The following is an 18,461-nucleotide window of genomic DNA, read 5'->3' on the forward strand; positions in this document are numbered from 1 at the left end:
TCCTTATTAAGTGTTGAACTGTTGGACAATAACAAAAAACGTTGATTAGCATGGTCACATTATGTATCAACACCAGTAAAATCCAACACAACTTTATGTAAAACACAGGTAAACAGTGACCCTCACATATCATGCTGTAACATATCACAGAAATCAACAGCAGAGCTCAAGACTGTCCCATTGTTTTTAAAATTAGCAGAACAGTTAAGGCACAATAATGATCAGATGCCAACTACATTTCATGTTGCAATGAATAAATTGACAGCTTGCACAAGTCAAGTGATGAACTCTCCTTCCTCCACGCTTGCTTTATTTTTAGATCCTGCTTGTTCCATTGAAGTAACAAACTACCAGAGGCAGAAAACCAGACTAGATAGATCAGTTAACTGATCATGTGTGTTGTAGTAAACTTTTTCCTCAAAGCCACACAACATTTATTCATGCTTGTAAACCGATCTTCTCTAATTTTATGAAGATAATACTTTCATTCTGGTGTTAAAAGCATTCATGGTACTCTGATTTCAGATCTCGAACCACATTTATATTATAGAACAGATGCACATAAAACAACACACCCACCATCGTCGCATATAAGTAAAGGAAGAAAAAAAGCTTTTCGTTGTTGTTTGTTTTACAAATTCCTACAAAAACAGTGTTTACGATGCAGATTTCAGTGAGTTGGGGATTCTTTTTATTTTTATTTTATTTTCAGTAAATGATTCAGAGTGCACTTTAATGAACAGGTAAGTCTAATAAAGGTCATCACCTCCTGGTCTGTTTCTGATTGAAGACACACATGGTTGTAGACCTATTCTTCAGCATCGAACTATGCAGAATAACAGCTGGTTGGACCCCAATTAGAACAGTTGATTTTAAAGTAATAATGAAGAAGACAAAGTTAATATACAGTCTGCAGCTCAGAGTAAATATCTCAACCCACAAGTGCCAGCACTATCTGACACAAAACGATCTTATGGTGGATACAGCCAGTGATATCAGTGATTGTCCAGAAACTGTGGAAGTGCATAAGAACTCTCCCTTTTACCATTACTGAAATTTTTATTAATGCTTGAAAGCTAGGGGGAAAACATACATCAAATCAACATACATGTATACCCAACAGTTCCTGTTAAGCACCTTAGCAGAAATAAACCCTGCTGTTAGGTAAATCAACCCCAAATGCATGCATTAGATTCACTTCTGCAGACAGCTCTCCTGTTTGGAGATCTGTGAATTGCATACAACTCCTTCCAAATTGATGTTACTTTAGGTTAAATATACCCAGATCTTTGCCCAGGTAATTCAATTAAGTTACATCAGAACCACGTGCTCAAAGATTTTAAAGTGCTCACCACTTTATATTTTTGAAGAGCTACTCAACAGGTGCACATACATGACCATTACATAGCTAAATAAAATCTTATGCCCCTAGTTTGGGAGATAAATTAGGCTGAAGTCAGGGCAAAATTATTTGGGTTCTACAAACATTTAAATGCCACCCTGCCATACTTTGCTCTGAGGGTGCAGCCACCTCCACTGAAAATCCACAGGGCTTGGTTTCTACTTTTTTCAAGACCTGAGCCAAGCTCATTCTCTTCTTGCAAATCACAGCCAGAGATCTATAACCTCATTTTACCCAAAAGTCTCAGGAAAAGGGCAATGTCACAAGCCGCCCCAGAGACAGCTCCCATCTCTGTGCAGAGGTGGGAAGGCAAACACTCATCTTTGCTGTCTTGCAGGAACATCCACATCACAGTCCACACTGTTAGGGGCATCTCCATGCCTGCACTGTAAAAAAAAAAAGCTCTGTGCTACTGTGGTGACATAAATTGAGCCACACAGGCTTGCTCATACCCCAGTATTGCTAGTGAACTAGAGGATAATTCCTACTCCCCAAATGGAGTTACAGAAAACATTACTCTATAAAATAAAAGCTAGCACTGACAGAAAGCACATATCATTACAAAACCATTGTTTCAGTAACAATTATTTGCCTGAAAACATTTGTGATCTGAGCTGCCTGTTAGAATCTTGGCATACATTACAAAATGAAGGTAAACAACACATTTTGACTTGGGAAAAATAATCAGCAGATTGTCAGACCACAAATAGATCAGCTTTGTTTACATCAATCTGAGAAAAATGTTAACAGTTACCGATGGCTTCTTGATACTGGTGACTAACAACCCACATGGTTCATACCCTATGTGCTTTATTAGTGAATGACAGACAAACATCAAATGCATCAGGCCCTGTACTGCATAATATCCTGTTATTCTCTTCAGAAGAAGAAGAATGGAAAATACTGAATGAAACTAAGTAAAAACTTGAAAACTCTGCCTTTTGTACGACACCATGAAGTCTGAAAGACACATTAAAAAGGACAAGCACACGTACCTGAATGTTATGCAAAACCCATGCAAGCTCATTTCAGGACCACTATCTCTCTTCATCCATGGCATGTAAGTGGAAGCAGAGAAAATGAGAACTTGCTAACACCTGGTGAGACCTGTAGGAGTCATAAACTGGCCAGCATTAGCTAGATTACAGCATAGCTGTAATCAAGAATCACAGAATCACACAGAATTTTCTAGGTTGGAAGAGACCTCAAGGTCATCGAGTCCAACCTCTGACCTAACGCTAACAGTCCCCATTAAACCATTTCCCTAAGCTCTACATCTAAACGTCTTTTGAAGACTTCCAGGGATGGTGACTCCACCACTTCCCTGGGCAGCCTGTTCCAATGCCTCACAACCCCTTCAGTAAAGAAGTTCTTCCTAACATCTAACCTAAAACTCCCCTGGCTCAACTTAAGCCCATTCCCCCTCGTCCTGTCACCAGGCACGTGGGAGAACAGGCCAACCCCCACCTCGCTACAGCCTCCCTTGAGGTACCTATAGAGAGCGATAAGGTCACCCCTGAGCCTCCTCTTCTCCAGGCTGAACAAGCCCAGCTCCCTCAGCCGCTCCTCGTAGGACTTGTTCTCCAGGCCCCTCACCAGCTTTGTCGCCCTTCTCTGCACCCGCTCAAGCACCTCCATGTCCTTCTTGTAGCGAGGGGCCCAAAACTGAACACAGTACTCGAGGTGCGGCCTCACAATACCCCAACAGAAAAAAAAAACATGAACCTGCAGCGTGACATAAGAGAGTAACTGATGTTGAAAGTTTAGATAATTAAAAATGCTGAATGATGCAGAAAGCATTGATTCAAAGTTCTTTTATGTAGTGGAAAGACACAGGACATAAAGCAAGAAAATTGAATGAGTCCCTTCCAGACGTTCTTTTGGTTTAGAGAGCACAGATCACACGCTCCAAGAAGAAACAATGACATTTAATAAATATGAAACCACAGGAAATGGAACTGCCATAGACATTTCAGAGAAAACATATTTAACTCTCTAGAACATATGTTTAATATTCATAAAATATTTTCAGCTACTAGAGTTCACTCAGTAAATCATAGTGATTTCCAGAAATATCACACACACTGCAGTGGCAAGATTTTATTTAATCCAAAAATCTACTAGATTAGCTGTATTTTTAAATCAAGACAGGAAATTATATGCTAGCATTAGAATCAGACAGCCTTATCCCATCAGACCTAGAGTTTAAAACAAAAATTAGCCAACTCTCTGGTTTCTATTTCCAAGACAAATTACAATATTAAACTGTCTAAAGCTATTTCTTCCATCTTCTAGATAAACCAGGCAATCTACACCCAATTCTTTATTGAAAGCAATTTGCCTCTACTTACATCTTTGCCGATTAAGGTGCAGCTGCCTTGATTTATGCCAGCATGTTAACAGAATCAGGCTGCTACACTATAATGTGTTGATTTTCTGTGTGCAAAATAGTATTGCATAGCTTTATAGACTATATACATGTGTGTATGTGTACACACATACACAGACACAGAGACATATATACAAACACATATATATGCCTTCTGAGTATCTTCGTGCAGTAAAGAATTGTGAAATCTCATCTTGCCCATACTGGTGAAGTTTGTGCCAAGCATACTGCGTGTGCTTGTCATTTTATAAAACGACTAGCCAATTATTGTCAGCCAGATACAGATTGATACTAAAGGTCATTTTTATTTATGTCAGACACGGGATGTTTCAGAAGCTTTTATGGAGTAGCTACATCTGTGCTCTCTGTGGGTTGGATGCACTCCATACATGCTGCTGGAGGACAGAAAAAGAAGGAGATCGTACAGGAGGAAAGAACTATCCTGGTCTTCACTAGAAGCCAACCACATGAGATGCTCACCTAAACAAGCCTTTCCACAGCAACCCAACCAATTGGGCCTTTGCAGCTCACAAACATACCTCATGGAGGGCCAGAGGTTTTTTTTTATTATCAGTTTTAATCTAATAGAAAGGTTTCATGGCATTTATTTCCTCTAAATCAAAATTAACTCTACTTGCAAAGTTTCCTCCCCCTCAGAGGGAAATAAGATGTAGGCTCAGAAGCCCAAATCCGCAATGATATTTAAGTGCCTGAGGAACTGTGCCAGAGTGTCTGGCAGTGGAAATTAAACAGACTCAATTTTAAAAGAATATAGTGAATGGAGAGACAGACTGAAAGCTCTGGGGAATGAAGCACTCCTTTTATCTACTATGGGGGCAGCTGTTAAGTGTCAAAGTGAACTTCTCTACTCTTGCTCGTCTGTGTGCTTAAACCCACCATTACTGACATCTCCACCTCTGCTTGGAATTGGCCTTCGCTACAGCTGGCACCATGTTAGTCATGAATGGTATTTTCATGACATCAACATCAGTCCAGTGGGAGCAGGACAGAGATAAATACACATTGTATGATCACGTGAATGGTCATCTTAAAGTTCCTTTCCCTGCAGAACAACAACAACAAAAAAAACTTTTTGTAAAAGGTAATAATATTCTTCTTGCTTAATTTAAGACACACAGAAACAGTTGGATATATTTGAAAAAGCTGTTTTACAGATTAACTTATGCAGCTTGTGCATTCTGTCATTAAATTGTTATTTTCCGTATCTAGTTCATGACATTTAGCATTGAAACTATTTTATTCATTTCCTCATGTCTCTGTGTTGGGACAAATGCCATTCTCAGTTGTTTTTGTATCAATATGTAGCTAATGGAATTACCCTCATCTCATGGCACTACAACTGGGCTCTCTTTCCAGGTAGGTATTACAGCCACAGCATGACACAAGGTGGAACTGCATCAGCACACGAAGGCTGCTTAACAACAGGTACACACCACTGCTTCTAGTCTTCCGCAGGTTATAATTTCACTCTAATAGTGCACCTTATTCAAGATAATAGAACAATTCTTTTGGAGGCTTTGTAACTCTTGTTACAGCTGAATTTCGCTTTCCAGAAATGCTATAAGACCAGAAATTGGCAGCTGCGTCCTGTTGAAAAGAAGCACCCTCTAGATGACTGAAATGTTAACATCTAGATCTACACAGAAGAGAGCACTGTAGATCAGTGAGAAAAAAAAGGAAGGAAGAAGGCATTCAATTGCCAACAGTGCTTCCCATGCTTGTGTTTTTAAAAGCTCAATATATAGAAGTCTTTAGATGGATGGATGAATGAATGGATAGAAAAATTTTACCTGAAAATATTTTAGGGCACTAGCAACTGAAAGAGATTTCTTCAATTCCTTGTATTGTTTCTCCAAATGAATGCATGCTGTTAGAATGTGACCTTCATTTTATCTGACTTGAAGAAGTAAGGTTAGGAAAAGTATGCTAGAACAGACAAATACTTGTTTTTGCACACATGTTTTAAAGGCATGCAAAAAAACTTTCACTTTGGTGTCTGATGTGTTTAGGGAAATCATAGACATAGTTTGTGTTATCTGCCATAAGGTCTTCACTGAGGAGGTTCATGCTGTGAGGATTTCCATGGCAACTACTTACATTGACATAAGTGTTCATTTTTGAAATTGAGAGTCCAGGGACATGATTAGCTACAGCAATTATACCATGTAAACCACCCAAACAGTAATCTTTTGTTCAGGGCCAAGTAAACCAACTTCAGAATCACCCACTAAACTAGAAAAAAAAAAAAAAAAAAGCCTAAAAATTCCCTTTTTTTTTTTCCCCCCCAATAAAAAATTATGTGTTTACATACACACATACAGATGAACTAATAAGTTCTTAAAATTATAAACTTCATCAGGTGGCCTAACGAAAGTCTACATGAAGAAGACTATAATGAGGTCAACCCAAAGAGACACAAAAATGAATTTTTGAGAATATTTCCAATTCTACTGAAATCAAGATGACAAGTTCTTTCTGGTTCTTAATGAAAGTATTTAGACAATAAGTATTCACCAATGTCTTGAATTGAAGCTGCTATAACATATTGAAGTTCTAGAATAATATAGCGGTAAAAATAGGGGGGTTTAAATTAACAAGCTTTGCTCTAGAAGGAAGAAGCAAAGACCAACAACCCAACACCTGCCCCAGAAAACCCATAATGGAAGCAGCCAGATCCTTTATACCTGTTTCCCTCTCCTTCAGATGCAGTTCAGAGTTTACCAGGCATGAGCTAGGGGCAGGAGGTAAATACAATCTGATAGTCTCAGCCTGCATGCTCTTTGGAGATCACAACCACTCAGCACAGACTTAATTCAAGGTTAATTTGTAATAGGATGGGGCTGATATGCAACAAGCCCTAAAATCTCTTGGCCCCATCTAACACTTCCCTGCCCTAGTCTTCCAAGTGATTGTTTAATCCAGCTGAATGTATTAATCTCTCAGAGCTGACAGATGATACCTTTACTCATCAGCTAAAGTAATACTTATAGCTTTCCTTCTCCAACACAGTACAGCTGATATAGATCATTAAAGTTAGCTTGAAAAATACAGTTTAATTTTATGCAGTCATTTAAAAGACCAAATTTTATATCAATGAAAGTAAAGCTTAATGGAAAACCTAGTTTTTATATTCTCTTTAATTCTCACATCTATTTCAGACATCCACTGAAACCCCATAACATCAATTTATTCAAGAAAGCATTGTAGTCTCTTGTTGGAAGTTTTCTCCATGAAGTTAATGTTAATGGCCTGAACAGATGTCCTTTTTTTCTTATAAGGGTTATAATTCAGAGCTATGCTCACAGAGACTGTGTCTTACTCTATAAGTAAAAATTCCTGGAAATAACTGTTCTCTGTGATGCACCATCTCATCTCCTTACCCTCTGAATGGTCAAACAGTGGCAAAACTGTATAATTCATTTCAAAAGGACATTTAAGGACTCATTCATGAGAGACATAACAGTGGTGGAGAAACAGATATCAAGGAATTATTGTGAGCAGCCACATCAAGCTGGAGGAAGCCACATACAGTCAGGCTGCACACGAACAGGCTGAACAATTCTGAAAAACTATTTTCTTCTTTTGGGAAGAAGATAGCAAGGTTTAAAGGGGCTCATCCCAGGATGGCACTGATAGACAGCAGAGCCTTTGCCATAAGCACCCTTCAGATGGGACAAAGGAAAGGAAAGGAGAAGCTGAACTAGAGAAGTAGTAAGGCAGAATTTGCTAATACAACATTCCCATACCTGCTCATCAGATAGTGTCCTCAAAGCAGGGACTGGGCACTGAAACAAATCCATTGCCAAAGCTGACTGGGGTGTGGATATTCATCCTTGCTGCCTCCTGCAGATAATGCACTACATCTCAAGCTGGGTACTGGAACATGGCATATCCTCCTTGTCTTTATTTGTTCATTAAATGCTTTTCTTCACCAATGATGAAAATAGTGAACTCCTGAACATACTGTGTGTAGGTTTTTTACTGCATTCACTACTACATTCAGCTATAAAGTATGTAGATAACACACAGTGTGGTCCCCCATGGCTTGGATAGATATTGCTATTACTGGATGTTCAGAGGAGTTTTCCTTTAGGATTCCCTCTGCTGTGGCAGAAAGCTAACCCTCTGTCTGCATAGGCTTGTGCTATTGCTGGAGACCAGGAAAGAGAAGAAAAGCTGCACAGAAGGCAAATCCTCCTATATTTAAGTGATAAATAAAGCAAATACTCTATGATATAAGGCTCCCATGCTCAGCAAGGCACTGCACAAACTTAGATTGAGACAATCTGTTTCCCCGAGGCTTATAGGCTAAATAGCAAGTGAGAAAAATGGAGCTACACGACAAGCAGAGAAAGGCATCTGACAAAAGCCTCATTAGCGTGCCATTTCCTTCACCCACAGCATATGTTTGTTTCTTCTCAGAGCTGGCATTTCTGTAGGTCTGCATGCTCAATACTTATCCCAAGTATCCAGCAGTGAGAAACAAAGACTGCATAGCCCTCTGAGTTATCGTGTTAAGCCTTTGCTTGTCTAATCATGCTATGTTGTGAAAATTCAAGTGCCTGACTGAGAAAAAAACATCTAGGGTACAGCAGAGATGACTAAGAAAAGGACTCCTGCCACTTTAATTGCTTTGTATCAAGATATTACCTCTTGATGTGTAAACATCAAATTAGCAATATTCTCAGGGTGAACAGTAACACAGCAATCAAATAATTCCTTCCAGCTATACAGCGACAGATAGATGCTCTCCTGTCCTACTGTCTTTTCCTCAGTATTTGGCACACTGAGTATACTTCAAAATAGTATCCCTGTGCTGCAGATCCTATTAAATTCCAATTATTCTATCTCTCTGTACTAACTTTATAACTTTGAATCTTATCAGCACTTGTGCTGCCATTTTAGAGAGAGAAGTGTATGCCACAGCTGGCTGCAGTAGCAGGGGTCAGTGAGCCAGGACGTTGCTTAAGGACATTGCTCAGGGCTCTCTCATACATTCCACTTGAATTTGCTGTACGGAATCTGAAATGCAGCATTATCCAAACCAGCATCAGAGGACTGCTTAAAAATAATCCTAATATTTCCTAGACTTAAAAAATAACTTTTATCCAAGGCAACTTTTTTACCCATATTTCTACTTTAGTCAGATCAGTTTCTACAATATTACTGTACTGTCACTACCTCATAGCTTAATAACCTTCATAATTTGAGTACACACTTTATCATCAGCTTAGACATTGTCTAGGAGATCTTAATTCCATTGCAAAAAAGAAACATTTTGGACACTGTGAGCACAGTACAAGTGCACTCAGTAAATTGTCTTAGACTATCCCATTATTCAGGATGTATCTCCATTGCTGAACAGGCTAGTGCAGGGAGCGGGGCTGGGAGCTGTTCCCAGTCATCCTGCAGCCCTGTTCTGGGGTCTCCTGTCTGGCTTTCTTCAAAACTAGGGAATATTTTGAGGAAAAGGCATTCTTAAGGACCACTCCCTGCAGCATAAATATATTATATATAAATATTACAGTATAAAATATATACATATTACAACATTTATTATCTTTATCGATGATCTGGATGAGGGGATCGAGCGCACCCTTAGTAAGTTTGCAGATGACACCAAGTTAGGTGCGTGTGTCGATCTGCTCGAGGGCAGGAAGGCTCTGCAGGAGGATCTGGACAGGCTGCACCGATGGGCTGAGGTCAACTGCATGAAGTTCAACAAGGCCAAGTGCCGCTTCCTGCACCTGGGGCGCAATAACCCCAAGCAGAGCTACAGGCTGGGAGAGGAATGGTTGGAGAGCTGCCAGGCAGAGAAGGACCTGGGAGTGATGGTGGATAGTCGGCTGAATATGAGCCAGCAGTGTGCTCAGGTGGCCAAGAAGGCCAACGGCATCCTGGCTTGTATCAGGAACAGTGTGACCAGCAGGACTAGGGAGGTGATTGTCCCCCTGTACTCAGCTCTGGTGAGGCCGCACCTCGAGTAGTGTGTTCAGTGTTGGGCCCCTCGCTACAAGAAGGACATGGAGGTGCTCGAATGAGTCCAGAGAAGGGCAACAAAGCTGGTGAGGGGTCTGGAGAACAAGTCTTATGAGGAACGGCTGAGGGAGTTGGGTTTCTTCAGCCTGGAGAAAAGGAGGCTCAGGGGCGACCTTATCACTCTTTATAAGTACATTAAGGGAGGCTGTATTGAGGTGGGGGTTGGTCTATTCTCCCACGTGCCTGGTGACAGGACAAGGGGGAATGGGCTAAAGTTGTGCCAGGGGTGTTTTAGGATGGATGTTAGGAAGAACTTCTTTACTGAGAGGGTTGTGAGGCATTGGAATAGGCTGCCCAGGGAAGTGGTGGAGTCATCATCCCTGGAGGTCTTTAAAAGACGTTTAGATGGTGAACTTAGTGATACGGTTTAGTGGAGGACTTGTTAGTGTTAGCTCAGAGGTTGGACTCAATGATCTTGAGGTCTCTTCCAACCTAGACAATTCTGTGTGGTTCTATGAACATATTTATCAACATCCTCTCAGTAAACATGCTATATTTTGGGAACTTCTCATTTAGACAATCTTGTTTCCAAATCAGAAGCTTGTGTGATCCACAGCTTACCTTCCATAGCTTACCTTCCCACTTCCTCCAGTACCACAAATTTATGCATTTATCCTTTTTCTATGAGGTAAAAGTTTACCCAACTATGCCAATACACATAATTATGTTTGAATGAACATTTACAATGAAAACATTGTTTCAGTGAAGGCCAGAGATGTGTTCCCTGGTCTCTGAGTTCAATCAACAAAAATTCAATGGATGTCAACAGAGTCAGTTGGGATTTTCATCTGTATAAATAGGAGCAGGATCTGACAGCCATACAAATTACATCTGTTTCATTGCAGCCATCTGTAATTCAATCTCCAAAATATTAATCAAATTTGTGTGACATTATTTTTCCTCCATCATCATCTCATGCTACTGATTGCTCCTTGGTCTATTACCCTTATACACTAATAGATTTTTATTCCCCTAATATTTATGCCTTTAAGGAAGATTGAGTTAGATTTACTGGACTGTGATCAATACCACATTACCTTCTCTTTAATCATTCTGTATATATCATCTGTTTACTATACGTCTCTCCACAGTTTGGTCTTTGCACTGTTAATCCAACACAATATTTAGGTTTAGCCGAACATTTGTGTATTATACTAACCCACTCAAAAACTAGTAGACCTAGCATTCCATGACCTTGTTTTTCAAGCCAATTTCTTACTTTTTTTTTTTTAAATAAAAGTTATGATATCATAGAATGACAGAATAGTTTGGGTTGGAAGGGATGTTAAAAAACATCTAATCCAACCCCCCTGCCATGGGCAAGGATACCTCCCACCAGATCAGGTTGCTCAGAGCCTCATCCAACCTTGCCTTGAGCACCTACAGGGATGGGGCATCCACAGCTTCACTGCCCTGTTCTGATGCGTCACCACCCTCATGGTAAAGAATTTCTTCCTTAAATCTGATCTAAATCTACACACTACAGTCCCTGATGAAGAGTTCCTCCCCAGCTTTTCTGTAAGACCCCTTTAGGCAGTTTAAGTTTTCTTTATGCAAGTCACTTCCACTGGAATTCAGAAAAACACTACCTGTTCTGAGAACTGGAAGAGCTGGCTATACTATGAAGTGTTTTTGAAAACCTGTTGATAACTAAATTAAGATTTTCTATGGCAAAGCACTGCACAGTTGCACTATATTCATATTTTACCTATCTTCTTCAGGGATGATTGGCTATTCCACTTTTTTTTTTTTTTTTTCCTGAGCATTTGTTCAGCTGCACTTCATATTCTTTTTCTTAGAATTAATAAGCCATATGAACATAATTTCAAAATATGCAGCGAGAGCTTTTCCCTCTCACATCACACTGTAACAAAACACTGCTATAGTCCAATCTTGGCAACAGAATCCACTTAATAAATATGGGATTGTTTCACCACAGTTTAAATCTGTGGCTCCTGGATATTACGCAGTTATGAAAAACCTCCTTTCAGCTTCCTGGAAGTATCTTGTTTGCAATTCATATTATTTCTCATTGCTTCTATTAAACATCCTTAAGACCAGTTAAAGACAATGATCCAGGTGTTTTATATTATTAATGAACACATCTGACTACACCATAGTTCAACCAGGAATAGTCCTCCTTGTTTGGTCTTTGGGTATTAATGATATTATGAATGGTTTATAGAGGCTACCAGGCTTTCTTAAATTTTTTTCTATATATTATTAGTCTTCTTGACACCCAGCATAGAACAGTGTAACAAATCCGTATTTCTTCTACAAAACTGCACAGAATGTATAAGTTAATAATGTTTAAGTCTACAGTTGTTTGAATAGGTTAGCAACCACTGGTTTGGTGAAGCCAACCTAATGCCCTTCTAGAGACAAAGGAAATAAAAATAAAATTAAAAATAAAATAATAAAATAAAATAAAATAATAAAAATAAAATAAAATAAAATAATAAAAATAAAATAAAATAAAATAAAATAAAATAAAATAAAATAAAATAAAATAAAATAAAATAAAATAAAATAAAATAAAATAGTAAGTGTATTTTGACCACAGTAAGGCCCCAAACACTGATTCTCATAATTGAAAAGAAAATCAAAAAACTACAAGCTAGATGAAAATACTCTCAGTTGAAATTAAAGCAATAGTTAAAGTTAGTTGAATAAAATATTACAGAGAATTAAATACTACAGAGAATTGTTAGTCATTGACTGGCCAAATGGTCCCGCGTTCAATGCTGCATAGTCACAATAACCTAGATGATGTATTAAACAACATATGGTTTTAAAATGATCCCAAATGGGTATAAACTACAGTAAACTAAAGACCAGGATTAGAATTCAAAACTTTCTTCATAAATCTGTTCTAAAACAACACAGTGAAATTCAGTGGGGGCAACTATAATGTGATGCACATAAACATAAACAAATCAAGTGCATAGAAACAAAGTCAACTCATTATATGAAAGCTTTTCAGGAAATTATTTGGAGGTCTTTGTGGATTGCAAGATGAAAACAAACCATGACTATTAGAAAAGATAGTACACACTGTAAGGAGATGTACAAGCAACTCCCAAAGGAATTCCTTCCAGTCTCTGGGAAACTGTGGTTCACAGTGCCACAGGTAAGGCTTGTTTCCAGTTGTGTGTACATCTCAGGAGAGAGATAGGCCAACTGGAAAGACTCCAGACAAGAAAATGAACAAGGGTGGCAAGTCCTGTGGGGAAAGTTGGAAGAAACAAGAAATGGCTAGCTCAAAGAAGAGGTAATTGTAAGGAGAGACAGACACAATAAGAATACCTATTCAGTACCTAACAGGCTGGTAGAAAGAGGAAAGAAGTTTGTTTATACATGACTGTGGAAACTATGACACAATATAATAAGATAAGCATGGCAAAAAAAAAAAACATTTCTGAAAGTCTAGAGGCAATGTAGATGGCCTTGGAGTTTGCAAATGCTATTGCTGTTTAAAAAGGCGCTAATGCTATTTTAAAAAAAAAAAAAGGATAAAAAAGCATTTTTTAGAAAAGTCATTCTCAGGGAACATGATGGATTAGATAAAGATGCATCTTCCTGTATTATTCAGTAAGTTTTATTCTCACATATGATGTGTGAAAATCATTCAGTGGTTTACACCTATCACCTCAGGGAAAGGAAGGCCATCATCCTGAGGGGTAACTTGAAGAGGTCTGACATAGGAAGGAGGTCTGATACTAGAATCAAGCAGTCTTCTGGGAAAGTTTGAAATACATGGTTATCCTAAACAACCAAAAAAAAAAAATCTGATAATATGCAAAATCAGACTACTTTTTATGCTAAGATAGATGAGACACTTGTTCATGAGTCATCATAAAAAGTTTGTGTTTGACTTGTAACAACAAAGTATTTTTCAATGATTCCTGAAATATTGCACACTTTCTTAAATTCCCAAATTATTATTTTCAGATTTAAAAACCTTGTTAGTTTTCTTCCCAAAACTGATACAAAAAACAATTTATTACCTAGATATAGGTTATTTCTTCACACAAACATTAGTTTTAAGTATGGCTCATAAAATATGAAAAGCTTTGATTAGCAAAGTGACATCTCTGTATCAGGTGGTTATTCTTTTTGTCATTCTTCAAACAGAGGCTTCAAATTAGAAAGACTTAATCTATTCATCCCTGATACAGACACCACAGAAGCCATACCAGACAAAAAGAGAGCTGTTTCTAGCTAACAATACCAAGCAGAAGAACCTTACAGGAAAATGACCTCAGAGTAGCCAAAAGACTACCTGTGTTAATGTTGAATCAAAGCACAGTAAAATTATTCAATTTCTGTCATTGTAAAATTTGTAAAATTTCCGTCAATGTAAAATTATTTCAATTTCTGCTATTGCTGCCCAAGAGGGCATAATTACTGTTTCATTCCTCAGAAGGCAATCCTTTTTTTTTTTTTTTTTTTATCCTTCTATCCCCATCTTTACAATTTCTTTAAAATTCTAAAACCTTGTAAACTCCAGGCAAAACTCTCCACACTTGGCCACTGCTCTGTGAATATTAAGGCTGCTTAGATTTTTTTTTTTTTTTTTTTTTTTTTAAGTATTCTCAGGCTTGTTGCTTTGACGTACAGCAAGAAAAATCTAATTTTGGTCCCACTTTTATTAAAGTAAATCTAAAGTAATACCAAATAAAGTTAGGGGAATTGGTGCTATTTTCAATAACCCCAAGTTATATCAGAATACATTTTCTAAATAAAACAAACAAAAAAAACAACACTTAGACATTGTACTGGATATAACAAAACATTTCTATCATCTCAGATGAAGCATTCTGAAAAAAATGTATGAGTTTACCCCTTAATAGTCAATATTGCTACTCTTGGATATTTAAAAAATCTGAGTCACAAAACTGATTTAATTATTTTTTTTTTAATGTATTTAGGATTTTTATTTTTATCCATCTAGTTAAGGTTTAAACCATCTCATTTACAAACTTAACAGTATTATCTCAAGAGCTAGAGACATCTAGAAAGCAGGAAGTCTGCTGGGATTTCTCTCACTCACTTTGTCACTGCCAAGTATGTGACTGAAGAGTTGGCAATCCTGGTTATCTGAATTAAGATGACAAACTGGATGTCTAGTGTCCAAATCCGTAATCCAGCCAAGCTGTTGCTCCCTCCCTTTCCTCATATTTATAACAGCATCTGTTCCTTCATAGTGAGTAGCAAAGTTAACGAAATGAGGAAATTTTCCCTTTTTCTTCCTCATCTGCTTGGCTTCTTGCCTAACTACCTGCCTGCCACACAGGGCATGTAGCATGCGAAGCCCGTTTTGACAAGACACGATCTGCTACCATTTTATTTTTGATGGAAAGAAGAGAAGGAAATTTCAAGTCACAGGGAGGGGGGAATGATTTCAGAAGGTAGTCTTTGCAACTGCTGCCAGCTCTGCAGAATTTGGCTTGGTAAAAGAAAGACAAGCAAATGAGACATGTTTCATCACTGAGCTTTCCTGCATTTTCCTTATCAGTAATTAGCGAGTAGCAGAATGTGTGCACTTCCTCAATGAAAGTAATTACTGTGTAAAGGGCCAGAAGTTTTCAAACCAAAACTAAAAAGAAATCAAAATTACACAGGCCTTCTGCAGGACTTCTGGAGGGACATTTTTTCTCTCTCATTCAGAAAAAAAAAAAAAAAAAAAAAAAAAAAAAAAAAAAAAAAAGCAACATTATACTTCTGTTACCACAATCTCTATTAGTAAAAGACAGCACAAAAATTACAAGGCATCCTTTAGGAATGGATCAAAATTCCTGTACTGTCATGATGAAGCACAAGATAAGGCAATTCCAAAATATCGCAAGTCAGGCAGGCGGGGCAGGAGGCCGGCATGGCTGACCAGGAACATTCTAATGGAGATTAGGCGGAAACAGAGAGTGTTTCGCTACTGGAAGGAGGGCCAGGCGTCATGGAAAGAATACAGGGATGCTGTTCGTGTTTGTAGGGAGAAAGTTCGAGTGGCCAAAGCACAGCTAGAGTTGAAGCTGGCTGTGTCTGTGAGAGAAAATAAAAAGGGTTTTTTTAGATATGTAAATGGAAAAAGGAGAACTAAAGAAAACATAGGGCCGCTCCTTGATAGGGAAGGTCTCCTCACAGACGATGACGTAGGCAAAGCAGAGACGCTTAACGCCTTCTTTGCCTCTGTCTTCAATGCCGATGATGGGCTTCGGGACCCAGGGTGCCCTGAGCTGGAGGACCGGGACGGTGGGGATGACAAACTCCCAACTGACCCTGAACGTGTGCAGGATTTGCTACTCCACCTGGATCCCTACAAGTCCATGGGTCCGGATGGGATTCATCCCCGGGTGCTGAAAGAGCTGGCGGATGTCATCGCGGAACCTCTTTCAATTATTTTTCAACGATCCTGGGAATTTGGAGAGGTCCCGGTAGACTGGAAGCTGGCAAATGTTGTGCCAATTTTCAAGAAGGGTCAGAAAGAAGACCCTAGCAATTACAGGCCTGTCAGTCTCACGTCAGTGCCTGGTAAAATCATGGAGAAGTTGGTTCTCGGACTTATTGAGGCGCACCTGGGGGACAAAGCAGTCATTGGTCCCAGCCAGCATGGGTTTGTGAAGGGTAGGTCCTGCCTAACTAACCTGATTTCCTTTTATGATAAGATCACCCGTATGGTGGACCAAGGGAAACCAGCTGATGTGATTTTTTTGGACTTCAGCAAGGCTTTTGACACGGTTTCCCATAGGATCCTACTGGACAAAATGTCCACCATACAGCTAAATAAAAACATCATACGATGGGTGAGCAATTGGCTAACGGGCAGGGCCCAAAGGGTTATGGTAAATGGAGCTGTGTCAGGCTGGCGGGCGGTCACCAGTGGGGTCCCTCAAGGCTCCATTTTAGGGCCGGTACTTTTCAATATTTTTATAAACAATCTGGATGTAGGAATAGAGGGTATTTTGAGCAAGTTTGCTGATGACACCAAACTTGGAGGAGTTGTGGACTCAAATGAGGGCGTAAAGGCCTTGCAGAGGGATCTGGACAGGTTGGAGAGCTGGGCGATCACCAACCGCATGAAGTTCAATAAGAGCAAGTGCCGGGTCCTGCACCTGGGACGGGGAAACCCTGGCTGCACGTACAGACTGGGCGATGAGACGCTGGAGAGCAGCCTAGAAGAGAGGGATCTGGGGGTCGTGGTAGACAGCAAGTTGAATATGAGCCAGCAGTGTGCCCTGGCAGCCAGGAGGGCCAATCGTATCCTGGGGTGCATCAAGAACGGCATCGCTAGTAGGTCAAGGGAGGTGATTGTCCCGCTCTACTCTGCGCTGGTGCGGCCTCACCTCGAGTACTGTGTGCAGTTCTGGGCACCACAGTATAAAAAGGACATGAAACTGTTGGAGGGCTACGAGGATGGTGAAAGGCCTGGAGGGGAAGACGTACGAGGAACGGCTGAGGTCACTGGGCCTGTTCAGCCTGGAGAAGAGGAGGCTGAGGGGAGACCTCATCGCAGTCTACAACTTCCTCGTAAGGGGTTGTCAAGAGGCAGGAGACCTTTTCTCCATTAACACTAGTGACAGGACCTGCGGGAACGGGGTTAAGCTGAGGCAGGGGAAATTTAGGCTGGACGTCAGGAGGGGGTTCTTCACAGAGAGGGTGGTTGCACACTGGAACAGGCTCCCCAGGGAAGTGGTCACTGCACCGAGCCTGTCTGAATTTAAGAAGAGATTGGACTGTGAACTTAGGCACATGGTCTGAACTTTTGGGTAGACCTGTGCGGTGTCAAGAGTTGGACTTGATGATCCTTAAGGGTCCCTTCCAACTCAGGATATTCTATGATTCTATGATTCTATGATGAAGTACCACAGAAACAACATATATCCAGCATTACTGTCCAGATATTAAAGCATTTTTGCTGTCATTGATGAGTTAGGCTTTCCAACTTCATTCCTCTTCCACAGATTAGCTTCTCTTTCCAGGCAGAAAAGACTGCAATCTCTGTAAGGCAGAAAACAGGAAATCTGTAACCAAGCAAGAAATCTTTAACTCTAACTTTAGGTTAAAGGCATAACCCCATCACCCACCCCCCGAAATAGATAAAATACAATAACTCTGCTTGCTCTCATCAGACCTGTTTCTTTAAGTCACAAAAATGCTCTTCAGTCAAGAAGAAGAGTAGGAGAGATCGCTGGGGTCAGTCTGAGGCAGGTCTTGCCTTTCACAGACTCCTGAAGACACTGAAGTACATGAAGTACAGCCAGCTGTGTTCATGCTTGTCACCCATTTCTGAGATGTAAACAGAAACTTCTTTAATGGGAATAGTTTATGACACTGAAGGTCAAACAGAAGAAAAAGAACCAGAACAGACTAAAGTAATGTGTGAGGCAGGGGAAAAATGCATAACAGTGAAGAAAAGGAGGGTCAAAAAGAAAAACAACAAACAAACCCCACACCTACAAAAAAAAATTGTCACAACAGTGGCTCTCAAAAGAGGCTTTTCAGAAAAACAGTGAGATTTACAAAAGCTATTAAAAATGTGCTGGAAAATACCAGCTTAATAGATAGGAACCAAAGGAAGCTCAGCTCCATTTTGCTCAAGCTTCTTTTTAATTA

Source organism: Aythya fuligula, chromosome 3, assembly GCF_009819795.1.
Source record: "Aythya fuligula isolate bAytFul2 chromosome 3, bAytFul2.pri, whole genome shotgun sequence".
Lineage (NCBI taxonomy): Eukaryota > Metazoa > Chordata > Aves > Anseriformes > Anatidae > Aythya > Aythya fuligula.